The 15,395-nt window shown below is 37.1% G+C and overlaps 1 protein-coding gene and 1 long non-coding RNA gene across 5 annotated transcripts in view; one reads left to right on the forward strand and one right to left on the reverse strand.

Annotated features, from left to right (window-relative positions):
* Positions 1 to 15,395, forward strand: part of UBE2E2 (ubiquitin conjugating enzyme E2 E2) — a 201,160-nt gene that overhangs the window by 102,546 nt on the left and 83,219 nt on the right. The gene's annotated exons all lie outside the window — the stretch shown is intronic.
* Positions 677 to 11,714, reverse strand: LOC135297152 (uncharacterized). 2 transcript variants are annotated; one of them, XR_010359213.1, is made up of 6 exons: positions 11,563 to 11,714; positions 7,432 to 10,924; positions 6,664 to 6,804; positions 4,529 to 4,760; positions 2,344 to 2,490; positions 677 to 1,415 (listed from the first exon to the last, which is right to left on the reverse strand). It is a non-coding gene; the product is annotated as an uncharacterized LOC135297152 (long non-coding RNA). The 2 variants fall into 2 exon arrangements; XR_010359211.1 differs by lacking the exon at positions 677 to 1,415 and having other exon boundaries at positions 1,962 to 2,490.

The following is a 15,395-nucleotide window of genomic DNA, read 5'->3' on the forward strand; positions in this document are numbered from 1 at the left end:
CTTGATTTTTTCACTTAATTAGGATTCTTTGAACGCTGGGTGGTTCTTTTTTTGTTTACTTTTTCCTGTGTGGGATACTGAGTTCTATAGTAGCATCTTCTTTGGCAGTTCCCTTATTTCTTCACAGCCACAGTGGTGATGAGTATTTCATATCTAATGATCTGCAGCACTCTAGGCTCTTTTCCCTCTGGAATAATCTGGCAGGTGATCTTCTCATACATGTCCTGCAGTTTAAGTTAAGAACTGTTCCTCAAACCATGCTAAAACATTTCAAGGCTGGTGTTAACAAATGCCCATAGTTGCCATTTGTTGTAAGGGATGCCAACCTGCTATAAGATATTGCAGAGCAACAGTAAGTAATTACAGTATTTGTCTGAGATATGAATGGCTGGATTAAACAGATACTACATTTATATTCAACTAGGACAACAGTGAGATTGATATATTGTTGCTCACTTGCATAATACAGTATGTACTATAACACTTAAAAATGCTCTGTAATTGCTTTGGTCCTTCGTTGATGTATAAATGGCATATTTATATGCATCTGTGTAAGTGCCTTATAGAATTTAACAAGTTGAAGAAACGTGTGACTAAATTAGTAGCATTAATCTTTTCATGGAAAAAAATCTGTCTGGTCCGTGGATGTACAACTGCTGATGTTTATTGATGTAAGAGAAGTTGTTAGGTAAGTGTCCCTTGGTCCCTAGCTTCACTGGATAGGTATTGTCTGAATATTAATCTGACAGGTTGTGCTTTCTTATGTTGAGAAAAATGCCAGCATTCTTGCTGTGGGCGCTGGGTTTGAGCTGCTTGGGTCTAGCTGATGGTTTTGTCTCTATTCAGCTATGGGCAAGGTGAAAAAAAATCTTTCCTGCTCTCTTGTGCTTTCATAAAGACAAGGTGGAAGAGATCTGTGAACTTATTCCTATTTGAGCAACTACCATGAAGACTGGGGAGAGGAAAGGTGGTTCTCTGCATCTTGACCAGCTTTGTATCCCTGTGACAGACAGATCCTACAGATGTTGAGAGTGGTTCCTCCTAAAATCATATTTTGCTGTGGGAATTTCAGTCCTGGGGTAATGACACCATTGGCATCATAAGACCAAACAATGTATATATCCCCATGAAGCTGCTTAGATTCTTTTGAGGATAAGGACACTAGCAGCTGTCACCTTTTAAAGATACTTCTGAAGATGTCTGTGGATCACAAAGGTAAAAGATGTGGCAAAGGGAGTCAGGGTTAATTAAGGGTGATCTGAAAACCAGCAATGCTTATGGCTCTGTTAATCATGCAAGAGCTGCTGTGAGACTCCTGATGTCTAAGGCAGTGAGAGTGGCCAAGGATGTCTTTGCATCTGATAGAGCAGTAGTCTGTTCTTCTTGGAAAAAGCAGGCTTCCTTAAGTAGTTAATCTGAAAAGGAAATAATGGAAAAGCCAATTTAATAATTAAAATGTATCTCCAGCTACAGGTAATAGGGGTTTTTGAATTTAATCTCCTGGTTCATGTAAGACTCCCAGCTTGTGCTCTAGCTGGACTCTCTAAACATTGACCTTTGGAATTAGCATCCAGAAAGCTGTAGTCTGGGACTTCTGTAGATTTGTGTAAATGTAAACACATGGAATGCAGCTTCCTTGTAAATCAGAGACAAAACCATATTCGGTCATTTGCACAAAAAATAGTCCTAAACTTGAACTTTAGGATGAAGTTTGTAGTGTTTATACTCTGACATGCAGGGAATGCAACCACTCAGAAATGTTTGATGCAGAAGTTCACACAGTGGGAAATCTCATTGGGAATCTGTAATTTCGCACTCAAACAAAAAATGTTAGTTGGAGAAGAGTTTGGGAAGGCAGAGAGGGAGAAGCTTGAAATGCAAGTTTTCAGATTCTTTAATTTTCTTTTTATTTCCTTTAATTTTATCTTTTAAATGTTTAAACATTTTCAAAATTGCCCTCATGAACTTGTAAGAAAAGCAAAAAATGAAGCAGTATGTGTATAACAGAGTAAAAAGAACTGGTATTATTTTCATCCTTTAAGAGGGAGAAATGCATCCAGATGCAGGAGGGCCTCATGCAGTTTCCTTTGTGGCCTGAGTAGACTTGAATCTGCACTTTCCTTTTCCTGTGAAGATGTCTGGAGAAATCCTGTGCTGTGGCATATTCCAGGGAGGGGAGGTGCACTCTGGTTGTGTCCTCGGGGAACCACTTGGATTTGTATAAATAATCACTCCTTGATTGGAGCAGGAAGTGAAGCTTGGGCATTTCAGGGCTGTGCTTTTGTGTGAATAGGCTTGGGGGCAGAAGAACAGTTCTCTGTCAGACATCAGGAACTTTATTACCTCACAGAAGATTTCTATTTCCACACAGGGAGCTTAAGAAGGAGATTCTTGGTGTCAGATTATAAGTGAATACAGATATCATTTAATCTTTTGTTGAAAATTTAATACAATTCATAGAACCTCTCTCCAAATCCTTGTCACAGCACTCTGTTGATAAAGACAGAAAGTAGAAATTCTCAAATAATAAATACAAAACATGTAAAATATTTTATTAGCCTTTTAGCACATTATGTTAATCTCCTGATAGCTAATATTATGAGCAGGTCCTTGTCTGGAGAGAGTAATAGCAGAGATCTTAGGAATGGAAATAATGTCTTTTTAACTTCCCAAAGAGGATTCAAAGAGCAACTTGATTGTTATGAAAACTACTGCTCTTAGTGAGCATATTAAATCACTAGAGCATTAATCTGATTATTTGTAAGATGTTGTCCCTTAAGAATGTATTTCACAATGTAGAAAGTTCAATTAAATATATAAAATAAAGCCATGAAAAATGAACAACATTTTTGCAAATTAAATATTCTACCATATCTGATAGTAATATTTAGTATTGATAGATACATCATGTTCCATACTGAATCACTAAAGTGTAAGAATAGCATTTAAATTGTAAAATTCAGTGCTTTCTTTATCAGCTTTATTATAACAGGTATTAAGAAATTGTTCTCAGTTATTTTTCAGACATTTGAAATAATATGTTTTATCTTGTTGGGGTAAAAAAGGAAGAAATACTGCAGAAGGAAGTCTTTGTTAACATGAAGTCTCCAAAGCCCGAGTTCTGTAAAGCTACAAATATTTAAATACTTTTAAAAGCTTCAGATAATTAATTGATCTGGTATCAGCTTCCTTTCTGTACAGTTATGTGTCACCTTTTCTATTTCTTCTTTCCTGAACAAAACCTAATTTTAATGCACCTTCTCCTGTCTGCTTCTTGGGGTCCACAAGTACAAGCTGGTGGTTAATGGACTAGAAACTTTGTCATTCCTTTAATAACAGAAATATTTTCAAAGTCAGCAGTGGAAGAGGAGAAAATGGAAGTGCAAGTCCTAGGGGTTAATTGCTGCTTTGTTCCCCTTCTACAAATTTTCTCCAAGACCAGGCTTAGCTTTGTCTAATATTTTCATAGTGAGAGTACAAATTTTTTTCAAGACATCTGTGTTTCAATAGATAGAGATGCCTAAAACTTAAGTTGGATATAAATGTAATCCTGGCGTAACAATACTGATTTCGCTTGACTTAATCAGAGACTTAGCTGGGCTTTGTGGTTTCACAGAAGGCTGTTTGTTAACCACACTGTGTGGGCTCCAGCACTGCAGCTTGTCAGCAGCTCCCTTCATCTGTTCCTGGAGCAGAGGGGCTTAAAGCAGCTCTTGAAGGACAACGTGCTAAAAAATTAGCATTCAGCAGTTTTGCAAAGACGCAGCGTGAGCGTAGCAAGGTCAGGTGCATAAGCAAAGTGGGACTTCCAGTTGCCATTTCATGAATTAAAACATCAGATTTACTCATGGTTGGTTTTGTTTATGTGACTAAATTAAAAACATCAACAGCTTCACATGTTATTAGTATTAAATACTGTTCAGTACGTGTTTCATCCTGATAGATGCCCCCAAATTCAAAGTATAGCCTGAAACCATTTTTCAGTCCCCTGAAATTCATGTGGCTTTAAGGGATTCTCTGATAGTTCCAAGGCTCAACCCTAATTTCTTGTTTCTATTATTTGATCCAAGCCCTTATGAGTATTTTACAGTGTCTTTCTGGTGTTTTGTGGTTGTTTTTTAAGCTTTACTGAAATTCTTAACCATATTTTTTGCTGCATGTGTTTTAAGTAATGCATCAGTTGTGAGACGTATCTGTCATACAAAATGTGTGTCCAACTCATGGAGATTTGAGTCCTAATTTAGCAAAAATTGCCCATGTAACATTTTAGAGGTCAGAGATACTTCTGATTTTGACTTTAACCCAAAATCAATCAAATTACTACTCTCCAGCAGGGAATGAAATTAGAATTAATTAATCATGTTGGGTCCTGCTTCATTGGCATTTTCTTTAGTCTCCTACTGTGCCCTCTGAAAGAAAGTGCTAGGATCCTGTGGTAGGCAAATATGGAATATAAATCATCATAGTAGGAGCTAGTAATGGGCTTATACTCAGAATGATCAGGTTTACAAGCCAGAACATTAGGTACCTTCATTTGAGGCTGTCTTGCCTCAAGTACTTTGTCCACCTGGAGTTTGTGATTTATCTGCATTGGCTAGTGCTGCACAACTCACTGTTGCACATGTTCTCCCCCTGTGATTGTACTTGTCCAGGGATTTCTTCAGCAGCCAAGCATGGATAAGGACACAGCAGAAACTGGGGCTGGAGGGGTTGAGGAATGCTCCCTCTGAAGGTGTAACCAAGGCTTGACTTTTCCAAATCTGTAGAGGAGGAGGTATCTGGTTCAGATAGGAACTTTCTTGTTGACATACTCTGGGTGATCACATGAAGGGTGCACAAGAGAGTGCAGAGTGTGTGTAGTTGCTGTAAAGAGCTTTGAACTGTTGTAGGATTTGGTTTAGATTTGGGAATATTTTGCTTGAAGTAGCTTTGTATTTAATACTTATTATATGCTTCACTTCTCCATTTTATCTGCATTTCATTAATGGGAGTAGTTTCTTTACAAGCACATGCCAGGCGAAAAGAAGGATGTGAGAGACTTTGTCCATGTGCATTAGAAGTGACAGATCCTGACTAAGTGTCAGAATGGTTTGGCTGTGTTGGACCAAAGTGTCTTCTCAGAAAGCACCTATTCTCCTCTCAGTGTTTGCAATAGGCTGGGTGCCATAAAGCACTGCTAATGTCGTATATATCAATATAGCAAAGATTTTTACACGTGTAAAATAGAAGTGCACATACTTAATGTGGTCATTTTTTAAGAACTGAAAAAATACCTACAATATAATGAAAAGTTGGAGGATGGGAGAGGGGACTGAAAAGTGCAAAAAGTACTTTAAAATCTGAAGTATTGCAATTTGTCTCTGCATTTATCAGGAATTACTGCTGTTTTCTTCAGGACTCCCCACAGTATAGCCCCCACAATTTATTTTGTGAAGTGTCAGCTGATTTAAGGCAACCATTAAGATACATTTTTAGATCGTTATATAATGAAAAATCAAATTCTTGCCACATTTCCCAAGACTCAAGGGTTGTGTAGCTGCCTGTTGAAGGAGCAGGTAGGTACTCAGTGGGAAAGGCCAGAAGAGGTTTTGGACTCCCCAAAGACAGACAAGGATTATGTGAGGGTGTGCATCTTCTTGGCAGCTGGACAGTATTAAATAAAGAAAAAGCAAAGCCAACAATAAAGGTGGAATTATATTTGTAGAACCTAGAGTGGTTTGGCTTGGAAGGGACCTTAAAGATTGTTTTCCCCTGCCATGAGCGGAGATGCCTCCCACTAGACAGGTGGAAAGCCCCATCCAGCCTGCCCTGGAACACTTCTGAAGATGAAGTGTCCACAGTTTCTCCAGGCAGCCTATTCCAGTTCCTCACCACATTCACAGAAAAGAATTTCCTCCTAATATGTAATCTAAATCTGCTTTCTTCCAGTTTAAAGCCATCACCCCTTGTCTTACCACGCCCCGCCCTTGGGAAAAGTACATCTCCAGCTCCTTGTAGCCCCTTTAGGTTCTGGAAAGGGCTCTAAGTGCTCTCCAGAGCCTTCATCCTGCCCACAGTCAGCGAAAAATAACAGAAGTGTAACAGTTTATAGTAAAAGATCAGTTACCAAGATGTGTTTGCACAGGCAGGATACAGTGATGCAAACTTTTTCATATAACTAAAGTTATTTATTACAGAACTTTTACCAAAGCTATAGATAAAAATGCTCATATAATCCAAGGATATCCACCCACCTTTCTCTCTCCCTAGTAGTATTTATGCATGTAGAAAGAACAAAGTAAAGAGAGGATCATTCCCAGAGAGATACCAGATTTTAAGAGAAATTCATGGAGATGAGGCATGCAATTCATGTTTTGATGCAGCATCTACCAGGAGGCTTACAGGCTCTGATGTATATTAGCTGAAGAAATTGTTTCGCTTTCTAAGGACTTGTATAACATTCATTTCAAAGGAGTTGTAATTATAGCAATGTCTTCTGAGAGAATATCTTCTTCTCCTCAAAGACAAGCCCTTATTCAGGTGGTAAATGTAATAAAAAATAGGTAAACGTAATAAAATCACAGCATTACTGCTCAGGTCATACTCTTATGCATGTGTTAAGCAATTCTTTTCTGTTATAATTTTTCATATTTCATCTTGAAAGATTTTTCCTGTAATTTTTACCTATATAAATGAGTCTCTGAGGATAAGGAAGGTTGAGTTTTCATGCCATTCACAGGCCGAGAAACTTGAGTTCCAAATTTTCAGTTTCATCTTGTGACGGTTTATTCTTATTTGTGAGGCTTTCCATTTCTTGGATTGAAGCTGTGCAAAAGAGACTGCAGAAGTCACTTGAAGGTTAGAATAAAAGACCTGAATAAATCAAACCAAGAGATCTTAGTAATATCTAGTAATTAGAAAGCTCTCTTATCACAGTTATCCCTTAAAAAAACCTGTGTAAGAAAACATCTCTGAAAGAGATGAGAACTGAATGAGAACTTCACTTTCTAAAAAAAAAGAAATAAAAACCCAAGAAAAACAGAGACACCCCAAGTCCAGAACAGTGCACATAAAGCCAAAATATTTCTTTCAGTAGGTGTACCCTCCTCTACATTTTGTCGCATATCAGATGAAATCATCCCTTTGATCCCCACTTTGAAACTTTCCTTGCTGGCAGCCTGAGTAAGCCTGAGAAGTGCAGAGCCAACTCAAATGGCATTTGCTATGTCATTTGAACACTGCAGTTTTTTAAAAGAACATAATTTTCTTCTCATTGAAGTGTTTCTCTAGATTTGTTAATTGTGGCAAATTAATGTAGACTTTGGAAGAGTTCCATCAACTCTGAAACAGCCAGTAAGGAAAGAGTCCAAGAAGGCTCAAAATTCCAGCAGCAGTACCTAATTTAGCCCATTATCTAGGATTTTGTTGTTTTCAGTTTTCCATATTACTTACGCTGTCTTTAACTGCTGAAGTGTGTTTGAGGCTCTGAAGCTCACTTTCAGGAGTTCCTTACCCCAAAGACTTCACACTGGCTGCCCTGACAGGGGAGCTTAAACAAACTGAAATGAGTTGAAAGGTGGGTAGAATGGCACACATCCTGAGACCACAAGAGTAGGCAAGAAGAGTTATGGGACAGATTTTTTTTTTCTTAAGCTGGTTGGTTACGTGAGCCTAGAGAAGTCAAAGGGCCTTGCACTGCTTTGGTTGCCCTCTCGTAATGGTAAGGCATCTCTCAGAAAGCATGGGATCCTTGGATAAAAAATGTTGACAGCATTGCTTTATGACGAATGTCAGAGACGCAGTTCTTTGTTGTTCTTGCTGTCCAGCTGTGCTCTTAGTAATTAGTCTACCACTTGGATTTTATTGTATGCCAACTCTCTTCTACTTTTAATTCTTATTATATTTTTAAAGATTTTTAGATACTTTCTTTTCCCATCCCATTTTATCCTTCATCCTCAGCACAGGATATTATATTCCATACAGCTCTTGTCTATTTTGCATGAAGGGAAATTAGATATTATTTTGTTTTAGGCAGTGACTATTTTGACACCTCTGTTTTGCAGTTATTTCTCAAATGACAGAGTAACACTTTCTGTAGCCGCACACAACATGTTATAAAAGAAAACATGAAAGACTATGGTTATTTCATTACCATTAGATTTTTTCATTATAGGTGTTATTTTCTCCCCTACTGTTAAATTGACCCACTGAAAAATTGATAAAAAGATGGTGTGAAATTGCCCTACTGTACATTCAATTTGAGCTCTGTGCCATTTATGAAAACTGAAAGCTACTTTAGTATGCAAAAATAATACAGTTCTTGAATGATTTTGAGGCAAAGAATACCTATGAATTTTACCTCAAATGCTTAAATAAAAAAATTACACACAACCTCAGAAAAGTTCATTTGAATTTTCAAATTGAGTGTGGTTAAATATAGAAGAATTTAATGCCTTGAGAGTTCCAAACTTTTTTAACAGTCTCCTCTTTTATATATGGAGGTTTGTGCTTTTTTTCCCCTTTAAATCTGGAACACTTTGTTTTAATCAAGAGATCAATTACTGTGCTGAAAATGCAGCTTGACATATTAGCCAGCTTGAAGAGAATGGAAACTTAAACTGTCTTCTCTCCCACCATCAGCCAGATGTTCAGACCTTCGCCTTTTGATCCCCTGGGCCAGGGTTCAGGAATTCTGAGCTCTCTGCCAAAGCTACAATGCAGTGCGCTCACTCGGTAATTTATATGTACTGTTGGTCAGGCTATGGCTGTCTTTAGACCCTTCTGTTGATAACCTCACTTTTTTTTTTTAAGATTTTTAATAGGAATTAATGTCTTCAGGATTCTGCCTCTTATGTACATGGAAAGATACTTCTCCAAAAGTCTCATTTATGTAACATTATATCAAAGTATGATAATACTAAAATACTAGAAAGAAAATTGCCTCAAGTTTTATCTTTACTGTGTAATACTTTTCCATCCCTTTGCATATTTCAATGCTCACTCACTGCAAGGGGTTCTTGCTCCACAAATTTATAGACAAGAGAGCAAAGCATTCCTTGGGCTGTGCCCTTCTTTTCTCCATCACCAAAGTGGGAGAGAGCAGTTCATGTACAGTTCTGTGGAAGTGCCTGAGATTTGGATCCCTCTGCCAGCCCTAGGCTGGGATGCCTTGAGGAGCATGCATAGATTAACTGTATAGATGTACAGCATATGTTAGAGGACTTGTTTATTTATATGAAGGCATATGCTGAGTGCCTTGCTGAAGGAATATCTACCACAAGAGAAAGGATCCAGGATCACAGTGTCAGTGTGCTCTGTGCCCACTCTGCTCCTTCTGAGACACAGTTATATCGAAGAACAGAATTACTTTTATAAAACTGACAAAATTAGAATGGTGGAGGATTTAATTAAAGTAAATAACTCCGTAAAGTGCTGCTTCATCTCTTCAGAACAAAATGTAACATGTGAGTTATTTGACTCTGTGGTTCCAGGGTAGCCTGTGTAGATTTTATGTTGACTCTGACTAGCAGTTTTCTTAGTATGTTTCTAGTTTTATGGACAAGAAACTATAACTTGTTAACTATAATCTGTTGCAACATAAATGTAAAACAGGAGACTGAAAGAGTCATACTGGAGAAATATGATGCAATTCAACCACACTACAGCATTTAATGCCACTGCAGCTCTTGGTGTATCCTTAACTTCCCTGTTATCTCTGTCCACTGACATCTTTCATCCCATTGACATTGCACTTAGAAAAAGTTTGGGGTTTAATGTATACGAGTTGTGTGTTCAGAATAAAGAATTCTGAAAGGCTGCTCCTTTTGCAGCCCTGCTGGCTCTGCCCAGAGTAGTTTTCTGGAATACCTGGTCTCAGGTGTGCACATAATGCCAAGCTGGAGAGCAGTTTGCTTAGCAGTTGCATAAAATTGAGAGCTTGGGAGTAATTAAAAGGTGAGGAGGAAAGGATGGTCTTAGAAGTTACATTAACCTCTAACCATGGTTCTTGCAAAAGAATTTGTACATGGTAAAGAGGTACCATTTGTCGTGTGTCAGTGTTGCTGCACTTTTCTTTGATACCTGTCAAAATTCTTTATTTTTACCGTTTTTGTCTATATTTTCCTTAGGAGACCAGATGTCTCTGAAAGTGTAAGAAACACTGTTAAGTGTGTCATGAAGGGACTGAAGGGAGAACCTAAAGCAGTTATGTTTCATCAAAATGCTTTCACATGTTATTTCTATAAGCCTTTGAATCTGTGCTGTTCAAGTACTGAAATTGAATTCTAGAAATAAAACTCTCATGGGTTCGATATTTTCGAACATTAATATATAATAGGAGAAGTAGGATTAAATTTGTTTCTCTAAATAGAAAAATGCAGTGTTGAAGAGGTTGGTGAAGCCACTGAAACCAAATATTTTTTATGGTATGGGAGATAAAATTTAAATATTCCTGAAAGAAAATGCTTATCAGTTGTAAAACAACATCATTTATATATATAGATTTTAATCATATTGCTAAAACGTTTTGCCTCCTAAGCTTAAATTATTTTAACTTTCTTTGCTAGAATTTCAAACTATAATAAAGTTTATTATTTTTAGAGTAAATATCTGCATAGCATATTAAAACCAAAACATTCAGTATTCTCTTAGTTTGTAAAACCTCCTTGGCTGATACTTGCATTGAGAATCATATTCTTTATTACTACACAGCGGAACAATTTTAATTGCTCCCTTGAACATTACAATACTTTCAACCATGAAAAACAGCATAATAACCATGAGAGTAAGCCTGTGTTATTTCAGTCACCTTTCCCATTTGACAGTGGAAATCATATGTTTAAAGAGAGAAGATGCAGTCATGTAAAAATAATTTTTAAAAGCTACTGCTGACATGGTAGGGAATGGAAATAAATGAATTCCGATGAGGAATATGATCTACTTTGTCCTGCAGAAAGAGAAAAGAGAAAAATCCTAAGCGAAACTGAATGAGGAAATCTTCCAAAAAACTTTCAAAAGCTATCCTTTAAATATCATAGAGTACATTAGTTGCACCAAATACCAGAATATATTCAATACAAAAGGCTGAGTGTTACTAAGAAAATAATCTAAATTACAATTAAACAGTGCTTTGTGCTCTGGTTAAGAATGTTACAGGACAAAAGTACCCAACAAAATTGAGAAAGGCTGGATTCAAACTGCCTTGTACTGAACAGGAAAGAATCTGGTGAGCTTCAGTGAGCCTTAGATCAGCCTGCTAGTAAAACCACTTGAAAATATGGACAAACTATTTAGGCAAAAGTCAGTCCATTTTTTTCCTTTAGTAAAGCACTCAAATGGAAGAATCTATTCAGTGTTATGCTAGTAAGAAAAAAACAACCCACAGAAATTTCAGAAAGCTACTGTGGGATTTTTTTTCTTTTCAAAAGTGAATTTTTTTTTCAAGTCCTGAATGAGTATGGAAATTCATTTTCCTTTCAGTAAAAAAGTCTGATATAAATTTTTGTTAATCTGATGCCTTCAGTTCCAGATAAGGTACTTCTAGGAGAACATCAGCATTTCTGATACACAAATCAGCCTTCATACCTTTAGGGTAAGGTACATGCTCCTCTTACTCTGAATGTATATATTTATATATAAGGGCTGTTCAAGCAGCTTAGTATGGAGTTTTTTATGCCCTTCTGAGATGAAATGGAACTATTGTTGGGGAATAGCTTCAAGTTCCCCTTACTCCTCTGGCTGGCCCATGATGTCACAGACTGGTGGCTGCCCCAGTGCCATGCACTGGCACTTTGCATCCAAAGTCTGTTGTTCAGTGCTCTCCCTCCTGCTAATCTGTGTGGAAGAGCAGCAGTAAAATTGATGCATAAGATGATGAGTTTACAAGACTCATTAACGTGACTGAAATTCTAATTATCTTGTTCTCAGTACAGGCATATGGAACACTAATCTTTAGATGCAAATCAGAAGAATATTTTTCTAAAAGGACCTTTCTGTAGTGTGATATCCTCAACAACTTTATCTGAAATGACAAACCGACAGGCTTTTCAGACAGTGTGCCTAAATAGAGCTCTTAATCATATTGCATTTCCTTCCTCACCTGCTGTGTGACATTGCTCACAGATTTTCTGTGTAATTACTGACCTTTGACTAGCAGTGGAAAAAATATCTCACTGCTGTATCTGGCCATTCTTCCCCTCTCTCATTTTGAGTATTTGTTTACCAGTTCTTAGGGCAATATTCATGTCATTTACCATTGTCACAACTGAGCGATTTAGATCACTTAAGAATCACTGTTAAAGGTAATAGTAAAGTGGTTTTAATATGGTGTTGTAGAAGTGCATCTTAGCAAGGTTTGATGGCAAAGCTCATTTTCCTACATGGATTAAACATACAAAGGAAAAGCAAGTTAGAATTGAGCTAGAATTATTTGCATGGACACTGGAGACAAGAAAGGTAAGGGAGATCCTCTCAACAAATCACAGGGTTCAGAATATGCCCCCTGACTTTCTAAACTCCCATTGTAGTTAGGGTGCACCTACTTCCAGTCTTAGTCTCAGATTTGGGTAACAATTTATATCTAATGGAATTTTAAATACATGTGTTCCACTGGTATTAATTCAGCGTGCTATTAGTCACTTAACAAGGATCTCTTGGAATAAAATGCCTCACTTCCTTTGGTAAGGAAGGATCTCTTAATCTCAGAAGAAAGGAATCTCATACCTTGAGAGGTGTCCCAGCTCAAGAGGAGAGCAGAGACCTGGCATGCAGTCCATGTGCAGTGTAGTGGAGAACTCCATTTAGACTTATCTAGAGATCTGTGGTACTTCAATGTGCTTTTTATTTGTTCCTTGACAAATGAATCCTGGAAAAGCCACTCTCTCTTCATGTGTTGATCATAGAGTGGGTGCTCCAAGCTCGGGTGGATGCTTGCTGTCTCATCTTTTTCTCTGAGGGTGTCCTGGAGGAGTTCTTGGCCTGGCTGTGGCTCAGACATTTTGGTTAAGGGAGTCACAACCACTCTGAAATAATTCTCTGGCTCAGTGACCAGTTTGAAGTTAGATACTATTTGCTGATCTAGCAAGTGTAAATGCTGCATACAATAGTTTCACTGCATTAATAATAGGTCTTAAAATCCCCTGAGTTTGTTTCAAGTTACATAAAAATATCAGGCCCTAAGTTTTGTATCTCTTCCTGTTGTATCAAACTTGACAGTTGTTTGTGGAATGCATTCTCAGACAGAACACAGAATCCAGGTTGTTACTTTTAGAAGATTTAGTTACCAGTTTTAGAGCCTAACTCCATTTTCTTTTTGTGAGCCAGTTCTATTGATCCATTTCTCTCCAGAGGAAAATGGGGTCAATACCTTAAATTATAAGTATGAAATGAAAGGATACAGGAGAATCATATGCTGTTGCTCTCTGGTTTTAACTTTTTTTAGATTCATACCTTCTGTTTATCACAGCCCCTCATTTCTACCATTTACTTTTACCACAGGATTGATCTCACACTTGGTCTTCCAGAAAGAGATCTTTTCATGACTGGAAGACATCAGAAATATCTGCCACTTCCTCTGGGAACTTATTCCAGTGAATTGTCAGTCTCACTACTAAAAATTCATGGTTTATTTTTTATTTTAATTCATCTGGCTTTAGCTTTTGTATACATATTGCATTTTGATTTGCTAAATAAGTTACCTTTGGATTCCAGTATTCAGCAGTTTCTCTTTCACAACTTTCCAGATCTTGACTCTATGTTTCTTTTCCCTATAGCTCTGCAAATTTTCTCTTCAGATTTTTTCTGATTCCCTTTGTGTTTTCATGAGCTCTTGCTGTCTCTACACCTTATGGACAAGCCCTCTTGACTGCAAATTCCTCTAAACATTTTACTTTTCACCAGTCTTCGAGGCTTTCTGTGTTTTTATCAGGAATCACTTTTCATCTTGGTAATGAAAGTTATTGAATGGTGTTTATTCTAGAACTGATTTGTGGAAGAGGGTATTGGAACCACTTATTTAAATCATGAATATATATTCCTCAATCATGGCCATTACGTGAATGCAAAAACTTTGGTGGAAATTTTGGGATGTTGTTAAATTAACAACTGAACCAGGAGTTTGCCCAGATGTAGGACCCATAAATTTAGCCATTTCATTCAAATGTTCTGTTTCAGTGCATTTTCACATCATTTCCATCCCAAGCTTGTCTACTGATGATCTATAAACTGTTTAATGCCTTTTGGGGAAATAAATCTGTTTTTCTCATAAAGGTTTAGTAAATCTTTATTTATTCTGGTTTTACATGCTGTTGTGCTAAAAGTTCTAGACAGAATTTGCAGAAATTCTTTAAGTGAAACTGTATCCAATAGTGATTTCAATATATACATTTTAGAATGGTTTCTGCAGGTATTAACTGGTTAAACCAATAATAAGGCAGAGTACTTCAATGGGCTGTTAAAGTTTGAAACACGTTTCTACTACATACAGCATTTTCCTTATCATTTATATGATGCAGTCATTCAGCCATCTGAATCCTATGTAATAAATCACAGAGGGAGAAATAACCTGATGATGTGAAAATAATACTAATGGCACATGGATGTGGCTGTTGCAAGCAGATGATATGAAAGATTCTAAAATTATCTTAATTGATAAGTATACCAAGTATTATTCTTGTTTTACAGACTGCAGACAGTTGTGTTGTGTATATTGCAATTTCTCTGATGGAAAAAGCAGTTTATAATGAAACATTAATGCTTGTGACATTTTGCCATGCTGGGGGGAAGAGGGTGTCATTTGAAAGCAGCCTGCATTATCACAAATACCAGGTTTATGTTTTTTTTAAATATTGACTGTGACATTCTTACAATAAATTAAGATTCAGTACCAGGATTATGAGCTTCTTCCTTCTTATGGTTTCTGCTATATGATACCCATTTATCAAACTTAAGTGGCCAAATCAATAGAGTGTTTCCGTAGCAGATAGTAATTGCTTTAGACTTATTACCTATACTAACAGACTTTGAGTTCTTACCATCATTCTTCACTGAGTATCCCAAGTTGCTTTTTACTGCAAAGGCTGGTATACCGCTATTTTTCCCTTAATACATGTTAAGTGTGTAAGATTGCTCTGGAAGAACTGATAAATGGGTGGGTTATTTAAACTGACTCTGCACAATGTACAGATGTTCACAGTAGCCACATTCTCCAGTTGTTTATGCTCAGTCAGTGCTGGGAGGTCCCTTGCAGTTCATTTTTACATTTTTGTTCGTTACAAGAAACAAGATAATACTTTCATTGTGCTTACCTTTTACAAGCACTCTGCATTTTCAGATTAACTGAAAGGTTTATTGGTGCTGGTATTAGAAAAATTAAGCTTTTATGGCCAGTGAAATGTGTTTTTCTCTCCTGAGTTAATGAC

Source organism: Passer domesticus, chromosome 1 (genome assembly GCF_036417665.1).
Source record: "Passer domesticus isolate bPasDom1 chromosome 1, bPasDom1.hap1, whole genome shotgun sequence".
In the NCBI taxonomy this organism is placed as follows: Eukaryota; Metazoa; Chordata; class Aves; order Passeriformes; family Passeridae; genus Passer; species Passer domesticus.